Genomic DNA, 10,011 nt, shown 5'->3' on the forward strand with positions numbered 1-10,011 from the left:
CATTTACAATTAAGAGTTTACAAAAGGCTCTAGGACATTATTTAGAGTCAGTCTTTCATAGAGATTCATCCCAGTATCAGGAGGAACTTCAGATCTCCTGGGGGGAAAAGGCTGGCCACTAAAACGTCTGGCTAGTAAGTATTTGCAAGAATGGTATAAACAATGCAAATGTGAGTCTTTTCTATACTTAGCTGCTCCTGGCAATAGAGCTGTATTGATTTCCTGTCATGGTTTCCATCCCTTGCTCCTTTTGTTCACAGCTCGCCTCTGTCAAGGATTCTTTTCCTCCCATGCGTTAAATTCCATTCTGTTCAGAACCAGCTTGAATCAAACATAACTATGAAAGATGTCTTATGGACAATACAGAGGGCATGCTGATGCTTTGATCTGCAGTGGAACCCAGACGGACCGAGGATGTTTAAGCTGCAAGGAAGTCAGACAGGGCATACACTCATTCTGCAAATAACAGAAGGGATCTCCCAAAAGCAGAACAAATAAGCCTATTTAGCAAAGCCTAAAAGGTGGGATCAAAATCCCTGAGTGGAAATCACCAGTGACTCCACTCGTCCAGCCATCCCACAGACTTGGAAGGGAAAGGAGACAGTCACAAGAAGCCATATTTTCATCTAAAATTTTAGGATTCATTAAAGGCTTTCCCGAGGAAGGGGCATTTAAATTGAAACCTGAAGGATGTCTTCATCACAGCCAGAGCAACAGAAGGGATGAGCATTTCCAGCAGGGGGTACAGTAAAGGTGGAAAGAATTTGGTACATCAAGGACTTGAAAGGAAGCCAGTAACCTAAGTAGAGAGTGAGACACTTGGAGGAGAGCATGGGATGAAGTGGGACCCAGAGCATGGCTCCTGATGAATGAGGGTTCGTGAGAGGCTGGGTGAGCCTCAAAGAGAACTCTGGTCAAAGAAACAAAGCACTAGACAGAGCAGAGGAGGGAGGGAGGCCCGAGTCTCCTGGTGGGTTAGGTCTCTTCCAGTGCTCAAGGTCTCCAATTCCATTCTTCCAACAAGTATGCAATGTACCCATCTTCAATTTCTTAGTAATTCTTTTCTTTCTATAGAAGTCTGACATGCAACAAACCTTGGGGTTTTAGATGCTGTGAGCAACAGAAAATAACATGGTGAGGGGGAAGAGACAAACGGAAGGAGGTAGAGAGGCGTAGATGACACGGCGGGGTGAGAACTACAGACTTGAGGTCAGTGCTCTTAACTTGGGGGGGTAAGTTTCAGTTGCAAGATACGTGACCTGTCATATCAGTTTGTTTCCTACTGTGTCCCTCTGCCTGGTACAGCCTATTTGCTAAATGAATAAAGGAATGAAAGTCCCTGCTCGGGTGGTGTGCCCACAGCTGCCCCTCAGTTGTCACAAGGTGATGATGACCGAGATTCTGCCCAGACATTCCTGACAGCGCCTGAGAGAGGCTGAGGGAAAGGAGAGTTAACCAGCTCTTAAGTGGCCCCTAAACCCTCCATTCCCGGGAAAAGAAAATCAGCCTTCCGCCCTTTTCATGTTTCCCCGAGGCTCAGCTCTGGTCATTTCTCTTTTCCTTCAAGGCTGCCTGTGATATTCATTTGACCTGATTTCTCCTGTGCTGTGTGGTGGCCGATGACCGGTGGGCTTGTCCTTGTCTGCATTTGAGGAGCGGGCTGAAACTCCCCCTCCGGAGAGCCCTGCCTCCAGTGGGGAACGACTGCCCGCTTCATGGGCTTGGAGTATAGACTGTCATTGGCGAGGTGGGACCCAGCTGGCAGAGAGCCCTGCGCTAACTGGGCAGGCCAAGAGAGAAAAGCTGGGGAAGGAAACGTATGGCCTCAGGGCACACAGGCCAGTGCTTCCAGTTCTGGGCCAGATCCCAGGCCTTCCAGCGAAATTTCTGCAAGAGCTAGAGCTCCTAGAACCGGCCCGTTAAGGACCAGACTCCCTGCCCAGGATACATTAGGGCATTAGAAGGGCAGCCTTCTCTCAATGTGTGGGTTTCCTGGGGCTCAGTGCCCACCGGTTCCAGTCTGGGTTCCTGCAGTTTGAGGATGCAGGTAGGGAAGCTCCCTTTCGGTTACAGGGAGAGAGATCACAGCGATGCTGCAGAAGGTGGCCTGGAGTCAGAGCCAGCTAGGGGCCCTAATTAATTGGCCACAAGGTGCCGGGCATGGTGATCACCACGACAAGCAAGCAGCCCAGGTCCCCCTTCAAGCTGTTGCGGCAGCTGCCGGCAGGGTCTTTGGCAGACAGCCTCCTCTCATCAGCCCCTTAGTACTTGCCTCCGCTGCAGAGAGCTGCCTTCCCCAAGATCACAAGCTTCCCTCAGTGACTCAAGACCAGCAACTGATCAGGGTGAAATCTATAAAGGCTGGATCGTGTCTACCTGATGCAGGACGGCTGTGATGCGCCATGTTGAGTCCAGAGCTCCCCAGGGTCTCGGCCAAGGCCATCACCGGACCTGCTTGGCAGCTCCATTTATCACTCTCCTCAATCCTATTCCTGCCTCTCCCTTCAATAGATTTTTGTCCCAGACACCCTCCAAAATCTTACACGTTCAATTTGGTCTCTAAGTCTACTTCAAGGAGAAGCCAACCCATGATCGGCATGAAGGATAAAAGTGATGGACACGGGATTTCTCTCTGCCTTGCTTTCCCCGTGCCCACTGAAGAACATTCTGGACTTGCCCACTCATTTTCTTCTTTCTTCACCCTGCGAGTCCCACCCTTACCATCAACACATACAAAGCAGCAGCGGTTGGGAAGAAAGAGAGATGAAAGGACTTGGGGTCCTGTCTGGCTAAGTGCTAGGTAATTAGAGGATAGTTGAGAATTGGAAAGAAAGAAGTTATTTACATGTCAATGACTTTCTCTTTTGAAATTCCTTTTCAGTGGCTGGAGTGAGCTCTCAGGCCATGCTGCTACTCTTAAAATCTGGACCATGTGGGTCATGGCTTCAATAGGGTTACAATTACAACACCCTTCATAGTGCGTGTTATTATTACCAAACCAGGTTCGTTTTGTCCCGTGCTCAGCAAGCCAAGATGCTGAGACACCAAAGTTTGCAGCAAAAAGGAGATCTGCTAGAAAGAACGCCAAGCAAGAAGACAGAAAAACAAATCTGCGGGGTATTTTATGGGATGAGGAATTAAACAGCAAGGCGGCTGGAGGCGAGGGGAGCACGCGGAGTGTGGGGAGTGCTCGGAAAGGTGATTAGAAAAAGGTGCAGAATCCTTGTTCTGCACTGGCATAAGGAGGCTACTGGCCTCTGCACATGCAGGAGGTGCATAGCACCAACTGTGGGTGTTTTCGGCCCTCTGAAGTCAACAGGTCTTGGAGGACACCAGCGCATGCCCAGTGGGAGGGTCAGTGGACCCATCTGGTCTTAACCAGCTTAGCTAGAACCAGACACAGATGACTCCGAGTTTCTGGAAAACAACTCGAGGAACATTTATAGTTTAGGAGTGGGATTCATCTCCAAATCTTGAAAGGAGAGGGCGTCAAGGCATTTAGGGACACATGCTAAAACTACCTCAGTCCTTCTCTGTGGTCAGCTTAAACCCTGCCCACTAAGGAGGGCAGTGTTTTCCCCTGAGGAAATTTGAAGATGGAGGAAGGTGCCACAGGCAAGGAATATAATATGTGCAGCCTCTAGAGGCTGAAAAGGGCAAGACAATGGACTCTCTCTCTAGAGCCTTCTGAAGGCAGAGCAGCCCTGATGACACCTTAATTCTCGCTGAGGGAGACCCATTTCAGATGTCTGACCTCCAGAACTGGAAGAAAGTGAATCTGTGGTTGTTTCAAGGCAACAAGTTTATCATCATTTGTTACAGCAGCAAGAAAAAACAAATACTCTCTAAAACCAAGGTAATCCAGCAAGAAACATCCGTAGGATTGTCCCACGACGCGAGGCAGTTCCTCTTTGGGAGGTGGATTATTTCCCTCCTGTTTCTCTGGGCAGCCTGGGAAGGAGAGGGTTTTCACAAAACTTGACACAGGTTAGGCCCCTCCGAACAGCACAGCCACCTTCACTATACCCGCCCAGGTCAGCATCACTTCCGTCACCATGGCAACCTGCTTCCACATTATTCAGTGGGGGTTGTTAGTCTGATGATTTTGCATTCCTCACCAGCCTCCTGAGATGTGCAGCCCCAAGATGAATCAGTGCTTTAGGCTCCGTCTGGTAACAGTAACAACCACCAATCCCTAACCCTGCGCGTGGACGGACGCATCCCCACCGTCTCCCCTGGCGTGCTGTAATCCACAGGAGGACACGGAGGTGAAGTCTTTGGAGGTAAAACTTGGTAAAAACAAAAAATCACCAGCTTCACTTCTAGCGTACACTTCCCAAATCGTCTCAACTGCTCTTGACCCCTCTTCTCTAGGTTTACTGGAATCAGTGTCTGAAGATAAATGACAAGGCAGCTGGTGTTTCTTGTGAGTTGGTTTTTAATGTGGTATTTTTTTTTCATTCTCTCTAAGGAGGCAATCTAGCAAAACAGAAGGGCTGCAACTTGCCATTAGAATGACAAGGTTTAAGTCGTGCCCCTACCACTTACAGGCTGTGTGACTTTGTGCAAGTTACCGTGTCCCTAAGTCTGTTTTCTCATTGACAAAGCTGGGCTGAGAACAGTAGCTCCCTGAAGACTTAGGGATGTTAAACAGGGAAATGAAGGTAAAGAGTTTTGCACGGTGCCTGCCTCACGATAAATTCACCAGAAATGTGTCCGTTGCCTATTTCTGATCTGAAAGAAATGAAGGAAAGAATCAATGCAGCCCAGCATGCAGAGCATCCTGTGTGAGGGTGGGCACAGCAGGATGAGCAGAAGTGGAGGATGAAACCCAGAAAACCAAGGAGGCTGGGAAGATACTGACTCGGCTGTTGGCAGATCTTTGAGATGTGGCTCACTCTGTCCTCATGAAAGGTGATCACTTTGCCGGTCTTCCCAGACATCTCAAAACCCACATTTAAAGATCAGCCAGTGAGGTGTGTGTGTACGATTAAGTATTCATCAAAACTCACCTGCCTCCCTTGGTGCTAGCTTACTGGAGCACATCGTACTGGAGGGTCTTTATGCCAGTAACAGGATCCAAGGGTTCTACCTGAAGTTTGCACAACTTAGCGGACAGGACGAGGGTTTAGAGTCAAACAGACCTCAGTTCAAATCCTGGCCCTGCCACTTTCCAGCTGCCCCTGTTTCTTCACCTATGGAAGGGAGATTATCTTTCCCCAGAGGTCTCTTCAGGATTAAATGGCACATGCCTGTGAGAGGCTTCAACAGTCCTCAGTGGTCCTGGTCATAGAAGTTAATGTGTTTATTGGTCTGGATTATTTGGATTCAAAAGGCTTGATTCTAGTGCTAGCTCCATGACATACTGTGACCTTGGGGAAATCCTACACCAGTTCTGAGGTTGTTTCTCCTTCTGTACAAAGAGGGTAATAAAAAGATACATAACAGCCCCATAAAGCAGATGTATGTCAAATGAGACAAGGCTTGTATATACAAGTCTTGTGTTTGGAGTCAGTTAGAATATAGATTTTCCTGTCGTGCAAAAGTCCCCGTCGTCCCCATCCCTCCCCCTTACTGGCCTGCCTCTGCAGATGGTACATCCACCACTGAGTTGTGTTAAGGTGTTGAGATGTTAGGACGTGGGTCCTCATGGCTACTGCCCTGTGGGGTTGAGCTCAGCAGACGCAGGGTGGGAAGGTGGTATGAGGGCTGGGAGACGCTATGAGTCAAAAGACAACTGATATCCTCCCAGGTCACAAGAAGGACTGACTTTCTGGACTCTAGCAGTAGAGTAGGGGCCATCAGCGTAAGTGACATAAAGGCCAGAGTACTCAAGAAACTGGGCAGGAATTATTAACCTCTGGGTACTAGGCTCTAAGCCACTCACTTTCCACAAGTGTCCCAGGTAATCTGCCCACCCACTTTATAAGTTAGAAATCAGCTTTTCTCATTTTCTAGGGAAGTTAAGACCCAGAGAGGTTAGGTAAACTGTCTGTGATCACACAGAGGGCAGCGTAGACCTAGGATCTGTGCCCACAAGTGTTTAGGCTCCAGAACTGATGTTCTTCCCACACATCCATACACAGTATCTCTCAAGTCCCAGGTTGGTGATTTCATGACTCTTCTGGGACCCAGGGGAGACTGTCCACCAACAGGATCCAGTAGCATAAACAAGACACTTAAACCATTAAATTAGAGGACTTCAGGGGACATAGTGAAAACTTCGATCCCGTGGGGGACTTGCAATAGTCTCAGAATTGCTCACTCACCAAATTCCATTGACTGTGGTGTGCAACTACAGACATACCTCTATGTAGCATCTCCCAAGCCACGTTCCATAAGATATTACTATTAACAACAAAACCCGTAACTCCCACAATTAAACTACAATTCCACAAACTAGTACCTTTAAAAGTTGCTGCAGGCTTTTTATAAACCAGGCACTGGTTAAATGCTATTTCAGAAAACTGTCTTATTAAATACTTAAAATGTTCGTTTGAACTAGATACCATTATCTTTATTTTACAGAAGAAACCAAGTCTTGGAGTGGTTAAGCATCATTCTGGAAAAAAAAGTTATCTTCTCAATTTTAGAATCCTTTCATTAAACCAAGTTGAGCTGTTTTATTGACTACAGGACTTCTCAGAGCCTTTAATGGGCTCTGAGAATCTTCAGAAGGGGACACTTATTCAGGGAGGGCCAAATGTATCTGACATGGGTTGCTTTCTCTATTGGACATTTCCTTGGCTGCCCTTCTCTGACTGTAGCTTGTCTGCTCTCCCTGGGAATCAGGCCTCATGCATTATGCTCAGGCCATTCCTTATCGGATCATCTTGAAAAACCATGATTTTTTTTCTCAGAAGCTCTTCTTGTTTGTGGACTCAGAGGGGTGGAGGGAAGTGTGAATTGCTTTTTATAGAGAAGTGAGTCACTGATAGTTTGGACTTAACATATGAGACAGAGGCTATTTCCTGAAGAGACACAGAGTTCAGTTCTGCAACAAGGAGATGAAGTAAGCTTTCTATTTTGCAAACTGCAGACGTCCTCGTGGATAAGAAATAAATGGGAAAACTGGGTTTGCAACGGTTGCGATGTAAATGATGCTCCGGGAATGTTTAAACCTGGAGGAAAGCTGTAGGCATGTGTGGTTTGTTATCCATTCCTAATTTACTTTATGCTATTTATCAAATAGCTAGGGGTGGTATGAAAAAAAATCATAGGTGCATGCGGGTTCCTTGCTCCCAAAGACCTCATAGTTATAAGGTTACATGCAAAAAGCAGTGAGGCAGGAATAAGACTTGACTTGCATTGCTCCCATTTTTAGTTTTGATGTATTTCTAATTAATGTACAAATTACCTTCTTGTAAGTCAGTTGTCATTGCCACTTAAAATCTACTTCCCAGACTTTCAGCTTTAAGATAATGAATTCAGAGGGGATACTATTCAACCTACTATGGTAACCTTTCACGTGGAGGCAAATGCACAGGGAAGCATGAGCACCTGCTTCAAGAATGATGAAAGAATACAGCGTACTTCAGAGTACAACACACCTAGGTTTGAATGTCAGAAAAAAAAAATAGAGTTTAGATAAAGTTGCATAAAACGACTGGGCACCTTGATGGTCTATCCAGGCTTTTAAAAGAGTATCATTTCATTAAACAAGTATTTTCACTATAGAACATGCCACCCACTCTGAGGACCACAGAAGATACTCTGACACAGTTCTCAGAGTGAGGAAACAGTGTGGGAGGACAAAAGAGACACATACAAGGCAGGTGAAGGGCGGGGCAAAGCAGTAAAGTGATCAGTTAAAGCACAGAATTCTCTGCCCCAAGTTTGGGAGAAGGAAGAGGAGAAGAAAGAAGAAGGTTAAGAACTTTTTAAGGACTTGAAAACATGAGTGTCCAGATTTGAAGACACCCCCCCCCCGCCACCAGGTACACATCACAATGGAAGGAGACCTATGTTGAGGGGTAATCATGATATTTCGGAAGACCAGGGACAAAAAGAAGAGCATCGAATTCTCCAGAGTGGGCGAGGGTACACTTCACATTTAAAATAAAAAACCCACTAATCAGAATGGCATCAGTGAGAGCTAAGAGAGAAGGAAAGAACAGCCTCAAAATACTGGAGAAGTTACTTTAGACCTCAAATTGTATGTCTTCTATACTATCAGTCAAGTATGAAGACACAGGTGGTACAAGGGAGGGACCTTCTTCGGACTTCCTTATTTCAAAACAATTACCTTTGATGCAACTTTTTTGTTGTTGTTTCAGCAAAAGGTAAGAGTAGGCTACGGCAGATGAATGGAATCCAGAAAAGAGCTCCAAACCCAGGTCAAGGCAGTTTCCAGAAGGTTAGCTCCGGGAAACCCTGGGGCTCAAGTTGTACTAGAGAGATGATGAAGCACATTCAAGCAGAATCAAGGGCACAAGGAGGAATGTCTTCAAGAAGCTGTTGAAACTCAGAGATTAAGTTTTCCATTAGAAAAAATAAATGAAGAGTGTTTTAAAGACTTACTACAACGTGGGGGAAGAATTGCATGCATTTACATAAAACTGAGCAATCAAAAGCAGTCCAGGTAAGACAAAAGTGATATAAAAGATTAAATATAATGATGGTACACTACTTCACTGAGCAATGAAAAATATTTACATAGTCATAATAGTAAAAGCACTGATGTGTAGTTAATCAAACATTGTGATATAGTTATGTTGAAAAGGGTAGAGGTATGGGAAATGGAATGTAATAAAAACCATCAACTAAAGAGGAAGTGGGTGGACAACGTCTCAATCTGAGCATTCAAGAAAGAGAAGTTTAGGCATGTTTCTTAGAAATAGAGAGAAATAACCAGAAGGGACTACTACAGGGTTTTAAGTAGTTGCCCCTGGGGAAATCAAGAGCTAGCAAGTGAACATGTCTTGGGGGTGCTGAGTATGTCCTGGTGACGTTGGGTTTCTGCAGTCAAATGCTCTATACCCCCGAATTTGGGTTTCTAGTTCTGTCCTTTGAGTCCCAGTTTCCTCCAGTTCTTCTTCCAATTCTGTGAGCTGCCTCGGTTTCCTTCACTGCCACATGGTCCAAAACAAAATTTATCTTTGACTTAATCCACTTTGAACTGAGATTCTGTCACAACTAAGTTATGGCAGGCTGAGTTGGGACAGAATGATGGCTGGGACAACGATGGATGTGGATCCGGTTCATGGACGTACCCTGATGCCGCCTGGTATAAAAAAAATAGTTCTGATCCAAATCCAATGTACAGTCTAGTCCTTGTGCTGAATAGACCAAGCCCTTATTATGACATGAGGTTAACCAGATTCTGCATCTTCCTCAGGCTTCTTCCCTCCTGTCAGTCCCAGGTTCATGTCACGCTCTGCACATCCCCAACTTCTTTTAGTTCCCCTACTGGACCTCCCACCCCAGCACTCCCCCTGCCCAACACTCTCGTCCAAAATGCTTTTTCTATCGCCTTTTCTTTTTACATCTGGTTAAGTCTTCCTTTTTCTCCCAGACTCAGCTCAGTGGTTCCTTCCCCCAGCCTTCTCTGACCTAGTCCATTGGCCTTAGTGCTCCTCAGCTGCACAGCCCCGTGTCAGCACTTAAACCTTCAGCTGTCCTTCTGAGATTCTCCTTCTGCATCTTCCTTTAGACAAGAAGCTACTTAAAGGTTAGAGTCATGTATTAATCACCTTTGCACCCCCAGCACTCATAGTAGTTGTTCAATAAATGTGTACTCAACTGACAACTTAACTGACATCTACAAGGAGCCAAGATAAATGTGATTATCTTGGTATTTCAGTCACACACAGAAAATCACCCTCAAATATGGTGGCTTAAAATAGAAACTGAAAAAAAAAAAGATTCTGAAGTTAGATCATGGCAATTGGGTACAGCTTGTCACTGCTTTATGTGATGTTAACTGAGGTCACACAGGTGGCTTCCTTGAGCTGAGGATTCAGGAAGGGCTGGAACATCTATGATTCACTCATCTGCCTGGTGCCTCGGCTG

General features: G+C 45.9%; 1 long non-coding RNA gene across 1 annotated transcript; it reads left to right on the plus strand.

Annotated features, from left to right (window-relative positions):
• Positions 1-4,131: 4,131 nt before the first annotated feature.
• On the plus strand, positions 4,132-8,501 carry LOC140686590 (uncharacterized). Its single transcript, XR_012060424.1, has 2 exons — positions 4,132-4,283; positions 8,277-8,501. It is a non-coding gene; the product is annotated as an uncharacterized lncRNA (long non-coding RNA).
• The last annotated feature ends 1,510 nt before the right edge of the window (positions 8,502-10,011 follow it).

This window comes from Vicugna pacos, chromosome 17 (assembly GCF_048564905.1).
Source record: "Vicugna pacos chromosome 17, VicPac4, whole genome shotgun sequence".
Taxonomy (NCBI): Eukaryota; Metazoa; Chordata; class Mammalia; order Artiodactyla; family Camelidae; genus Vicugna; species Vicugna pacos.